Source organism: Columba livia, chromosome 10 (assembly GCF_036013475.1).
Source record: "Columba livia isolate bColLiv1 breed racing homer chromosome 10, bColLiv1.pat.W.v2, whole genome shotgun sequence".
Lineage (NCBI taxonomy): Eukaryota > Metazoa > Chordata > Aves > Columbiformes > Columbidae > Columba > Columba livia.
This window is the reverse complement of record NC_088611.1, coordinates 1,068,671-1,081,285: the sequence shown is the minus strand read 5'-3', so window position 1 is coordinate 1,081,285 and position 12,615 is coordinate 1,068,671. Positions and strand designations below refer to the sequence as shown.

Genomic DNA, 12,615 nt, shown 5'->3' with positions numbered 1-12,615 from the left:
GCGCCAGCCGCGCGCGCGCGCGCGCGCGCGCGCGCTCACGGGGCTGAGGGAAAACGGCGGGAGCGTCGCGCGCCCCGGGGAGCGGGAAACGGGGAACCGGGAACGGCCTGGCCTGAGGGAACCGGGAATGGGGGACCCGGGAATGAACGGCCCGGCCTGAGGAACCCGGGAATGAGGGAACCGGGAATGGGGGAACCGGGAATGGGGCAACCGGCCGGGCTGAGGGAACCGGCCCCAGGGAGCGGGAACGGCCCCGGCTGAGGGAACCGGGGCTGAGGGAAACGGGGAGCGGGAAGGGCCCGGGCTGAGGGAACCGGCCCCGCGGGCCGAACCCTCCTCCCCGCCGCCCTGCGCTGCGGGCTGCCGCGGGGCCGCTCCGGCCGAGTGCGGCGCCTGGTGTAGCCGCAGCCCCGCAGCGGGTCGGGCTCCTGCAGCCTTGGGGCGCGGCGGGGCACCGCACCGCGCACTGAGCTGACAGCCCAGCCACAGCTGCAGGCTTTATTGACAGCTGAGGCGCCGAATGCCGTGGTCTGCCCGCAAGCCCCGCGGGCTCGGAGCGGAGCGCAGTGCCGCCCGCAGCCGGGATGGCGGCGCCGTGAACGGGAAACTGCGGGGAAGGGCCTTGTGTGCGGACAGGCTGCGAACCTGGCCCAGGGGGAGCCCGGAGCCAGCGGAGCCTCACACTCAAAACACTGCGGAGCTTCGGTGTTTGTTTGGTTTTTTTAACTAAAAACATAAAGTACAGTCTAATGAAGATGAAGTGCTGTGTGTCATCAGGCAAGTTTTCATTGTCAGGGAGAATTACAGGTGCATTTTCCTACAGGCTTTCTTTAAGAGTAATTTGAGTTCTTCCCCCAAGTTTTGGGATAATCACGATGTGTTTTAACATAAAATGCACACTCAGCCTTTATTGTACAACATACACGTTTATCCAAGAGGCAGATAATTACAAATCATTTTGCAATTGATCTTTACAGGCTGTACCACATGTAACAGGTGCTCTAAGATCACACACGGCCCGTTCATGCAGCAATTCCCTTCAGAGGTCTGGTAACGCTTTCCCGGCACTAACGCTTGCACAGTTTGAAGCTCACACGTTCAAACATATAACTGCATGGATTTTTTAATGAATCACGGAATTTAGAAGCATTCATGATATTATCAGAAAATTAAGTAAAATATTAAGAGCGTTAGAAGATGCTGACATTTTAAAGACCGTAGAGCGCCAAATGTTCGCTCTGCTGAGGCAAAATACAGATATGCAAAATACAGCCACGTACAGACACAGCTTTTTCTATGGAGGGCACAGAAAATGTGCATAAGAACAACGCCGGGCTATGACTGCGGGTGGAATGTCCCTGTCACTCCAGCAGCCTGCAGCTTGCGTGCTGGACAAGCTGTGGAGCTGCGCTTACATCTCTATACGTTTAGATCTAGTGGGATCTACAGAGAATCATTTTCTGTCAGTGTTAGGATACCTCGGGGCTATTCGTATTTCTGAAAAGCTTGTATGTAAGCACGATAACGCAAGTTTGATCACGTACAACACATGACACAGAAGCAAGTCACTTGCAGACAGCGTTAGAACACTGCGCTTCACCACAGGAAGGGCACGTGTGCCGTTTCCACTGATACTGCGCGTGCAAAGACGATACAATTACAAGACTGAGGAACATGTCGAATGATTGCGGAGCCACACGGAGCACAGCAGGTTGGGCGGTATTACACGTGGCTGGGCACGTTAACTAAAGTACCACCCAGGTCTCTGTGACAGGGCTGAAATCTCTCCTCAGTGCTCTTTGCTATGAACATAATGAAACAAACAAGTGATAGGGAGCAACGTGAGTGCCAGGATCTGTTACTACAAAATGAAATATAAACCGATTAAACAGAGTGGGCAGGCTGCTCAAATTTCAGTGAAGCCAGATCTATCCTTTTTAACATAGTTGTGTGGAAAACTTCCATTCTCTGCTTGATGACACCCAATTCCCACCCATAGTACTTTTGTGTGCATCCTCAGCCCATGCAAGCAATTCCTTAAATTATTATATGGACTGATTCTAATTGTAACTGCAGCCAGGACTGTCTGATACAGCTGCACGTTCCTGTTTCACAGGCTGTGAGATGTTTGGATAAGTCGCAGAGCCCTCGTTCACCTGTTACTGCTCCATACAGTGCCAGGAGAGAAGGTATTTCCTAGTTTACACACTTGATTCACTTTGAATGCACCGTCTGCTCTCTGTAAGCATCTTCTCAGAAATTCGTGCTTCCTTTTTGGTTGGTTTTTGTGGGGTGGTTTGGGTTTGGCGTCTTTTATTTGTGTTTTTTTTTCTTTTCTTTTTACCTCTTTACATTACCACAGCACTGACTACAGTTTTAAAAACTACAGATCAATCGTCCTCAAATGCTAGACTTCAGAGATTTTTATAAAAACGTCCTGTAACCACCTTATCAATCCAAAACTGCACAAAGGCAACAGCCAACTGAATTTGGTCCAAGTCTCAAAGACCTCGGTCCCTAGTGCAGAACACAACGAGAAGCAGAGTTCTCCATGTTGTTCCTGGCATCGGGAAACTTAGTTCAAGGAGTATCAGTAGAATATTAGAGGGAGCTTGCTCTGTTTAATGGTACGTAAAACTGTACCTGAAAGAGAACAGCGCTTTTTGTCCAACCTAATGATATTCATGATACTTCGACTCATGACACAACTGTGAGATAATTCAACATGATTACGTCTGTTAGGAAGTGAGAATACTGAACTGCTTGTACGTTAAGTGACAAAAAGACTCAATGTCATGCCAGAGTACAACAGCAATTTAAAATCCAGTTTTGTTTCCTAACACTGATATCACAATGAAAAAAAGAATGAAAATCAAATTCCTGGGGATTAGTTGTGCTGGCAAACTGAGAGAATATCAGAGAAAAAATAAAGGATGAAGCATCCGAACCAGCACACGTTGTCATGGCTTAGCACAGCTACACTCCGGTAGTAACACAGAAGTAACTACAGAAGGATTCATGTTAAAAAAGGATAATAATAAGAGGCATTTACAGGCAGGTTAGTGCCAGTATGATTTGATTTCATATTCTTTTGCTATTATAATGTGAAACTAAACTTGAAGCTGGTCAAATGCCACTTAAAATTATATTACCATTTTAAAGAAGTAACTTTCAGATAATTCTATGTGGTGAAACTAAAAGAGTCCAGTTACACATGCTAGAAACTGGGGATATCTGTCACTTGAGCCAATTGAATCCAACACATTTTAATGAAAAATATTCAATATGTCATTTAATCAGCTATTCGTCTACAAAAATATGCAAGTCTACCAAAATGTCATTAGTCATTTTTTCTCCATTAAATGTAATTTCAGCCTGTATGCTGCACATCATACTGTACATACAGCAACAGAGAATACAAATGGGAAGCATTTTCTCTGCATTTTGTGTGCTAGTGCATGTTCTAAGCCACATGGACTTGTGCCATGTGACATCCTTAGGAAAAAAGGTTTCGTTATGTGAGTGACTTGTGTTTGGCGTGTGTCCACTCATGCCAAGCGTTCAGTTCAGCGCTGGGTCCAGGTCTGTGCACCCCGTTCGGTGGGAAGGAAACCAGCGGCTGCTGTGCCGGGGAAGGTGCAGGAGCAGCCGTCACCCTCGAAAAGCAAATGTACACATTTCCCCACCACTGACCTGCCAAAAAGGCTGAGGGAGCTGGGTCTTTTTAGCTTGGAGAAGAGGAGACTGAGGAGCGACCTCATTCATGTTTACAGATATCTAAAGGGGGAGTGTCAGGAGGATGGAGCCAGGCTCTTCTGGTGACAACCAGTGACAGGACAAGGGGCAATGGGTGCAAACTGGAACACAGGAGGTTCCACTGAAAGATGAGAAGAAACTTGTTCCTGGTGAGGGTGCCAGAGCCTGGCCCAGGCTGCCCAGGGAGGTTGTGGAGTCTCCTTCTGTGCAGACATTCCAACCCGCCTGGACACCTTCCTGTGTAACCTCATCTGGGTGTTCCTGCTCCATGGGGGGATTGCACTGGATGAGCTTTCCAGGGCCCTTCAACCCCTGACATTCTGGGATCCTGTGAAATGGGAACAATCCGGATCTGAGGGGCAGGAACACCACTGGCAAACAACAGCGGAACCAGGTCTGGAGTGGCAGACACTTAGGTCTGTTTTCATTACAAATGTTAAACAGAATCTCTGTGCTGAAAATAAGTCATACACACAAAATACTCTTCTGGACTGTAGCATATGTCACGGAGACCAGCATCACAAGGCTTTTTTAAAGCCTCATAATTTATCGAGACCCCTGCTAGCAGGTCATCAAAAATCTTCTTACAAACTCCATAGAAATATGGCACTTATTTGTTACAGAGATAAAAAGAATACATACACATAAAGAAAATAAAACAGACATATGGGCTGAAGTGGATATTCACTATGTGCCATGGATGTTACAGAGTATATTAAGGTGACATACAATGTCACCCATCTTTAATGGCGTATCTGAGCCACTAAGCAGACACAGTGTTGGTAATATCATTATACACCCTTTTCCATGCTTTATTTGTAGCTTGGTTTTTAAATATTTTTCTTCCTTAAAAGACATTTACCAACTGGTAGGATAGCTGCAGTAATCACATTAGTCTAAGATTCATGAACATTAAAGGAGTCACTTGCGTCAGTGCTGTTAGTGTGAAAGAAATGTTTGTGTGGAAATGGATTTGCTGAATTCACTAAGTGTTACACATTTCTAAATGTCCAGATTTCAAATTCACGTTTCACCTCTGACACATTTCTTTAAAAGCTAATCCCTCTCTATATTCTGACATTCGTGCTGCTTATATGAAATGTATATCAAATTTTCCAGCTCCCACTTGTCCGGAGGCGCCACAGCCGGTTCTCCCCGGTGTCCGCCCGCCCGCTGCAGCAGCCCCGCTCGCACCCGGTCCCATCAGACAGCCTCACCGAATCCTCCCCGACCTCCCACTGCAAAAACATGTCAGCTTTCCATTTCTGATCTTCCCTGCGCTTTGTTGTCCAAGGTGGCAGAAGTGCAGCTAAACCATATGAAGATGTGACAGAAACAGGCACACCGAGGAGTAACCGCCTCAGTTGTTGCTTGAGAAAGGACACAAACCCAGCTTGAACTTCCCTTCCCAAATCTGGGCTCTCATGTTTTGATTTGTGAACATTAACAGAGAACACAAATTAACTAGAATTGGTTTTTGTCAGATGGCCTTTTAAATGTCTAGATTTCTATCACCTAGACTGCTCCCTTGGTATTAAGTTTCTTCTGATATACCTCCCTGCATATGTTTTGAATCATGTTGGGAAGTCTTTTAATTTACAAGTTCACAAAAAAAGTAACAGGAACTTGAAATGCTAACTGAAAATATTTGCAGGGTGCTACACGGAATTGTTAAGTAAGTGTGTTAAGACAGAAGGGCTCTCTGTTTTATTTACATCAGTTCAGGCAATATTCATCTGGCCTTTGGTAGTTTCACATTTTCTAAGCACACCAAACAGTTCTGTATTGCTGAGAAATCCGAAACCACAAAGTACTCCAGAAAAGAACAAAACAGCCCCATGTTCGGTATCACATCCCTCTGCTCATCTGCTCGTTGAATCTTACGGAGAAAACCCATGAGGATTTGTTTAATAGATCATCACTTAGAGACTGGACTGCTGCCTCTGCGAGCTCTGACCGTGGGTGAGCTCGTGGTGCAGAACAGGCCTAGTGGTGTCGTGGGTAACACTCGCTGAGATGTGACAGGGAGTTCCACAAATTCTCCGTGGGACGTGAGAATAAGCTGTAGCAGAAGCAGACAGGCTACAATCTATATGAGTGGAAACCACAGGGCAAATAAATAATTACAAGAGATAAAAGTCTTAAAATAATTTGCCTCTGTTCCAAAATCTGCAGTGACAATAGCGTTAAGTTATCTTGCCATTTCCTACTCATAAATATATCTGTTATTTGATTCTTGGTTCACTACACTCTGTTACAAGGATTTTTTTTTAATACATTGATACAAATACAGAGGAACCTCAAGCACTTTTCCCCACGTAATTAAGGCTCGAGTGCTGCCAGCCTTACTCCAACTAAACTTCTGTAAAGGCTGAAGGCAAGCTTGCAAATATGTCACAAGCCAACCACAGAAACCTACATTTAAGTACAATTCATAGCAAAAAAATTCAACAAGTACACACGTGGACTGACTAATTGAGGGTATAAAGAAGAGGAATATTTCATACATATCTTAGATTTATGTGATAATATAAAGTAGATATAAAATACTGCTTACTGGCATCGTACTTCTAGAGCAATGCAGCCATAAATGTGGTACGCCGGCATGACCTGCTGTATTTCTTGTGTCTTTCTTCTTATATCAGAAGAAACTCTTTTGAAACCATAGTCCTCACTGTATACGAACTTCGGAAACACGTAGTTTATTGCTTTGCCTCTTACAATCACAAGCGTGTTTTAAATCCATTCATTTGTAGATTTTCTGCAACAGAGAGCAGTCTCGACTCATCAAACACATCTACTGTTTTGCAGATGAGCAAATACAGATCTTTCTAAACAAACTGTTTCCAAACTCCGCATACTGTATTTAGGGATACTCCCGGCAGCGACACTTGGCCCGTTCCCAGCGCGGAGGAGAGACACCGTTATGGAAAGAAACAAACAGTAGATGTTACGAGGAACAAAAACGCAATGTATAGACACAACGGATGTTACATCAGAGTTTGACTAAGAAGAATAAACGTCTTTCTAAAACCCAGAAAAACAGAAATTCCTCATAGGCTTCACTTATGGTATTTCTCCCCGCTGGGTAATTTAAACCTTTATTTTCTTTGATATCTGAAGAATGAAGTTAACAAGGAATACTACAAAAAACGCTGTGGAAAACGTACAGAAGCCAAAGCGCGTTGATCTGCTCAGAGCAGCGGAGCTGAAGGCTCCAGCTCCGCCGCACGCACTCTGAACACACTCACGTGCTTCTCTGTCCCTTAAAACCTGAGGATTTTCCTAATCAGAGAACACCCAATGACACATAAGGAGAATGTTCATCCTGCAAATACGAGGCCAAAGAGTGCATGAATGGCGTCCCAGGATCAAAAAGTCTGCCAGCTAAATCAGACATAATTCGATTGACACAGAACTGCTTTGGTCTGCTTTTTAAGGTTTTTCTTCTGCAAATTTATGCTATAAAATTCCGAGCGTGAATGTCCTACCGTTCTGACTCTTATTCTAGTTGATTGAACAGATAAATGCAAGATCAACTACACCACAGTTAACAGTGAAAAATAAATGCAAGATTGGCTTCTAATGAAAAGGAATAAAACACTGTAAACCACAATCCTAAATGAAATGCAGCAAAAAAAATACAGCGTTTACGTCCAATCTGGCCTTTGCAATAAAACTGTAATTTTCTTCTTAAATGAGTTATCAAATTATTAAGATGAATGCACATTTACCTAATTAATTGGCTGCTTTAGTTACCACAAATTAACTTTGAATGCCACGTATGTGAAAACCTGATAAGCCATTGATGTGCAACATGCAAGATGAGCAATGGGTTGAAGGGATGACAGCACATGAGCTGAATAAAACCATTATGTTTTGCTAGTATTTTTTTCTCTAATTAAAAGTCGGCACTACGCAATGTGTGTAGGATTCAAAGTTTCCCTTTCATCTCACTGGCGTCAATGAACGTTAGTCTGTTTTACAAAAGAAGACATAAGAAAAGTCAGCTGCAATATAAAGAATTAAAAGAAAAAACAACTTCATAGGTCAAAGGTAAACTATACAATGTAAATCTTATACATTATTGCCCGGATATTAATACATACAGATACGTATGTATAGATATGCAGATATAATTACGTGCATTCCCAATACTTTCCTCAAGATCATTAGCTAAACACGGAAGGGACACCCAGGCGGGGATAACCCACCTGTGGTATATCTTACAGGTTTGTTTGGGTTTTCTCTTTTCAAAGAAGGTTTAGCAAATCTTTTCTCGGCTGACAATTGCAATTTTTCACCTTTCACCCTACCCAGGAGCTGTTTGGTGTGTGCGATTTGCTGAGGCTGTTACTGCATCGCTAATTCAATATTCATAAGACTGTCGAATACCTTTGTTTTCGCAGGGGTTGATTCCTCGGCACCGAAAGAGGACAAGAGTTCCCTGCACAAGAGTTGCGCTTGGAGTCGACTTCAAATGTTTCAAGGCCCTTGAGGAAGCCAGATGTGTCTTTTGGTTCTACTTGTAATTCTACTTCTATACTACATGAGTTGCCTACATGAGAAAGCACACAAATGCTTTTTAGCCCTCTTGTGTACCTGCAGAAGTTAATAAGCAACAGTCTGAAAAAGGCACATCTTGAAAAATATTTTAAAAGTGGTGTTCGTTATTTTAGAAGCTTGAGTTCATTGTACAGTTTTCTATATTGCAATAGCAAAACCTCACACCTCAGAGTGCAGTGAGCAATAAAATCAAGCAGTTACTCAAGTTATTGAATTACGTAAACTATGCCCTCGGACTGGCCTTTCCCAAGCGCTGCCTGAAGAACCCTGAACACAACCGAATTTGATGCAGCTCTCTCCCGAGGGCCAAGGATAACGTGGGAGTCACCACCCATCACGCACCTGGGGAAATGCAGCTGGCATCCCTCAGATTGCCGTGCCCTAAAAGCTAAAAGATCGATATATCCTCCAGATAAACACAGGAGGGGGAGGAAAACCTACAGAAAAATACTGCAGGATTTCTCAGTTCACAAACCCTTTAGCTGTCCCTGGATATCTCGTTTTTATAGCAAAACTGGCTACATTCTTCGAGCAAAATCCTGTCATCCCTCCGTTGGCGCAGTGCAAGCCGCTCCAAGCCCAGAGCATCCTATTCCACATGCACTTGTCTACTTTAAAATGTACTTTTAAATCATGCAGGCCACGTTTCTATGCACTAGAAAAGAACACAGTATAATATATAATTTACTGACAAGTGCATGGTAAATAGTAGGACTTCAATTCAGTTGCAAGCTTGAGAATCAGAGGTTCCCAGGAGAAGTGTGGGAATATGCACCTATGGATTCTATTATTAAAGAAAGAAATGGTTTGTAGGAACAACTCTGTTCAGAGGATAATTTAATACTTCTGGCAAGTCTAACGTAGGAGGACAAACTTCTGTCAGTCTTTAGAGTTTAGGGCCTTAGTATAGAAGAAAATTTTAGTCATTTACTGCAAAATTGCATTCTGACTCACTGCCTTCCATATACTGTGTACAAAACAGTTCAGGCCCCAACACACAAGTACTCTGCTTTAAATTCTTCTTCAAATTATTACCAGATGTCAGCATTTACCATCAAATACCCTCCTAGAAGACCCAGGTCACAAATACTCACGTGGTCATTGTTTATAAAGAAAGAACAAATTAGTCGGGACTCCTAGTTAAGGAAATACTCTTAATTCCATTATTAAGATGACAAAAGTTCATATTAAACCTGTGGTTTGGTTTCTGTCTCTCAAATGTATGTAAACTGCTTTTTAACCTGAAATCTTGTATCTCAGATAGCAAAGTACACCACCACTAAAACTAAAACATTTTTAGATTTTAACAGCAGCTAAGGCTTATTAATTCCTAAAAATGAATAATAAACCAGCCTGAATGTGTGCCCATAAGCACTACAGAGATTCACGTAACTTTGGTCATTCTCACTGCAATTAAAGGCAGCAGGCCCCACAGTTAAAATTGTTAGGTCTCTGTTGTGTCACTGCTTGCAATGCTGCCAAATACATTATTATAGTATCCTCAACATTCGACATCTACATCTCAGTTCATGGATTTCTTCAGAAAGTTGGTTCCATTTTGCTGTTTGTGGTGAGTTTAACATGAGCCGTTTGTTACACAGTGACAATTCTGCCTAAGAATTTTTAGCCTAGGAAAGAGGGCAAGTGATGTGAAGAGTTCCAAGAGTGAGTTTAGTATAGGCACTGGACTGTGAAACACTTTGCCTTGTTGCTCATTAAAATCAAACTATTGTTCAGTGAATAGCCCAAGTTGGTAACTCTGTGCTGAATTATTGAGCCTGTCCAATGCAGTGCACAAGAAATGGTAGCCCGACGTATCCGCGGCTTTATCAGCTCGCTTTCATTTTGTGTTTAACCAGAGTAACTTCAGTACTAGCTGAGGGAACATAATATTGTAAAAATCCTTCTGTAGTACATTCTGTATCGAGGGAAGCGCTCTGCCATCATCTGTGGAACGATCATTTGTGCCATGAAATATTCTTATGGCCAAATCACTATAAACGCACGACCATCTACAGAAGTGCAGCGGCTTTCGTTGCCCACTAATGAGGAAACAGTCCATGTCAGAAGTTCCTAATTTCACAAGACAATTGAGAAACATCTCTGTTCCAGTCTGTATTTGCTGGACTAAACGTAAGGGTCCAAGCAATATTGCGGCACCATCTTAAGCACACGTTCTACTCTACCCTCGGATGCAGAACCTACTAATAATGAATTGGACATAAAATACACATCTGAATACTTTCTAAAAGCAAATCTTTGTGATGACCCTTGTTCAAAGTGTCTGGTATCCATATTTTGTATAGCTGTATTCAATCCACCAACTATATTCCTGCATTGTCAGGAAGAACAGTGCAGCACAGTGACATGTTTATACGATGTTGTGAACTGAACTCATAAAGTAACGGTTGATAATGTGCTGTAACTACTCTTAAAACCGTCACATCCATTTGTAATTTTAATCTGTTTCATTAAGCTCTATACTCCTCTCAGAGAACGCAAACTGGAACAAGTCTCCTTTCCAACATGCTCTTTGAAATCAATAGCACTAAAAGATGAAGAGGCAAGAACAACAGGTTTACGTCTTCATCAAGATTTGAAGGTCTTGGCAAATCAGGAAGACTTTCTAACTTATTATACGTCACAGCTATTTCATCATTCAGCTGCATTACACTCATCATATGTTTTAAATCACTCTAAGGATAATTGTGCTCTAAGCGTTTCTTAGAATCATTTTAGGGTTTAGAGGTTAGTGCTGTTTCTTCTACAGAACTGAAACAGAGGAAGAGAATCTGACGTTTGACACTCAGAAATGCTACAAGACTTTTAAAAATTTATATAATAATCCCTTTCCCATGCTTTATGAAAGTGCTATGCTAAAGTAATCTTATTCCTCGTATTTGCAGTGTGAAATAAAATAAAGCTAATATCAAGTACATAAACTAAGTTACCTTGTTCCAGCTTACGCAATATTTTTTGGTTTTTTACTTAGAGGGATTAATGTTCGAGCTCTTTAAAAGTAATAGAGTATGGAACTCCCCAAACCACCTATATCTGGAAGTTACACAATCAGTCATTGGCCTTTGTAGGCCTAGGTTGTAGTTCAAAGCTGTTCACTTTAGTACCTTATATTTAGATCTGAACATAAAGCATTTTGCAGTGGTCTGGGCCGAAAATCCCAACCATCTGCCCCTTAGCAGAGTAACTATCACAGCTCGCCAGTGAAAGTCAAACCTGAGCATTGAAGAAAGACATGAAATGTCATGAGATGAAAATCAGAGCTGCGATAAGAACCCTCAGAGAAGAGTTTCTTTTCAAACAGGATACTGAATCTTATTCAAAATGCATTTAGCTGACTTACTTCCCTGCTGCCGGCTCCGACTGAGAGGTGTGGGTACCACTCCAAGGGCACACCTCTTCCGCTGCCACATGGAGAGACACCCGAGTTAGGCTCATTTCCCTCCCCCAGTACACAAGTCAACCCCCAGTTTTGACCCTGGCGAACACGGCGGCACGAGAAGCGAGAAGCGCCGCCTCACGCGGCTGCTGGGAGCCAGCAGCGAGCGAGGGCCGCGCCGTGCCAGCGCAGCTGGGCTCCTGCACTGCGGGAATCCTCAACTGATCATTGCCTGCCGGGCACCATCACTTCTGCCAGCTCGGAAAACTATGGAGTTGATTTTTATTTCAACGCCTAGAATCTTCTCTGTAGAAAAATACTTGGTATTTGGCCTGTGTGCAGAGTGATTTTAACTTTCTGCCAAGGGCTCGTAGCACTCATAGACCATAAGCTGCTCCTTCACATTCCAAAATCCATCCATAAATATTAATGTTAAATATGAGGCAATAAGAGTGGCAGGAAAAGTCAGACGCTCACATTCTGCAAGAAATCTAGCTTCATCACAACATCTGACAGAGTAGTTGAAATGAATTACCAAGTTGTACGTGTAATTAGCAGGAATTTTCTTTTGAGACGGTGTATTTTCACAGAAAAAAGCCTATGCTTTGGTTCCATATACAGCGAAAATGCTCAGATCCAGGCAGAACAGTCAGCAGCTGAGATGAGCTGAGTCACTACCGTAGCGACAGCCCTCTCGCCGCGGGAAGCAAACAGATTAACCGGCCTCATGCAAGAGGTGAGGACATCACCACCCAGGCATGGGGCTAAAGCAGAATCCAAAAACCTCGTGTGTGCAGCACCAAGGTCATTCAGTTATATCACTGGAAACATAAATAGCATCTGCATAATATCGAGCTGATTAACAGATGTGGATCTGTAAAGGTTAAGTCATAAAA

General features: G+C 43.1%; 1 long non-coding RNA gene across 2 annotated transcripts in view; it reads right to left on the bottom strand.

Moving 5' to 3' along the window:
- Positions 1 to 906: 906 nt before the first annotated feature.
- LOC110359085 (uncharacterized) overlaps positions 907 to 12,615 on the bottom strand; it is a 66,540-nt gene continuing 54,831 nt past the window's right edge. The window contains exons 8-9 of one of the 2 annotated variants that reach the window (XR_010474937.1): positions 6,314 to 6,517; positions 907 to 5,845 (exon numbers count right to left, since the gene is read on the bottom strand). This is a non-coding gene — a long non-coding RNA (uncharacterized LOC110359085). Of the gene's footprint in view, positions 6,518 to 12,615 lie in introns of both variants that reach the window. The other variant, XR_010474938.1, reaches the window with a different exon arrangement.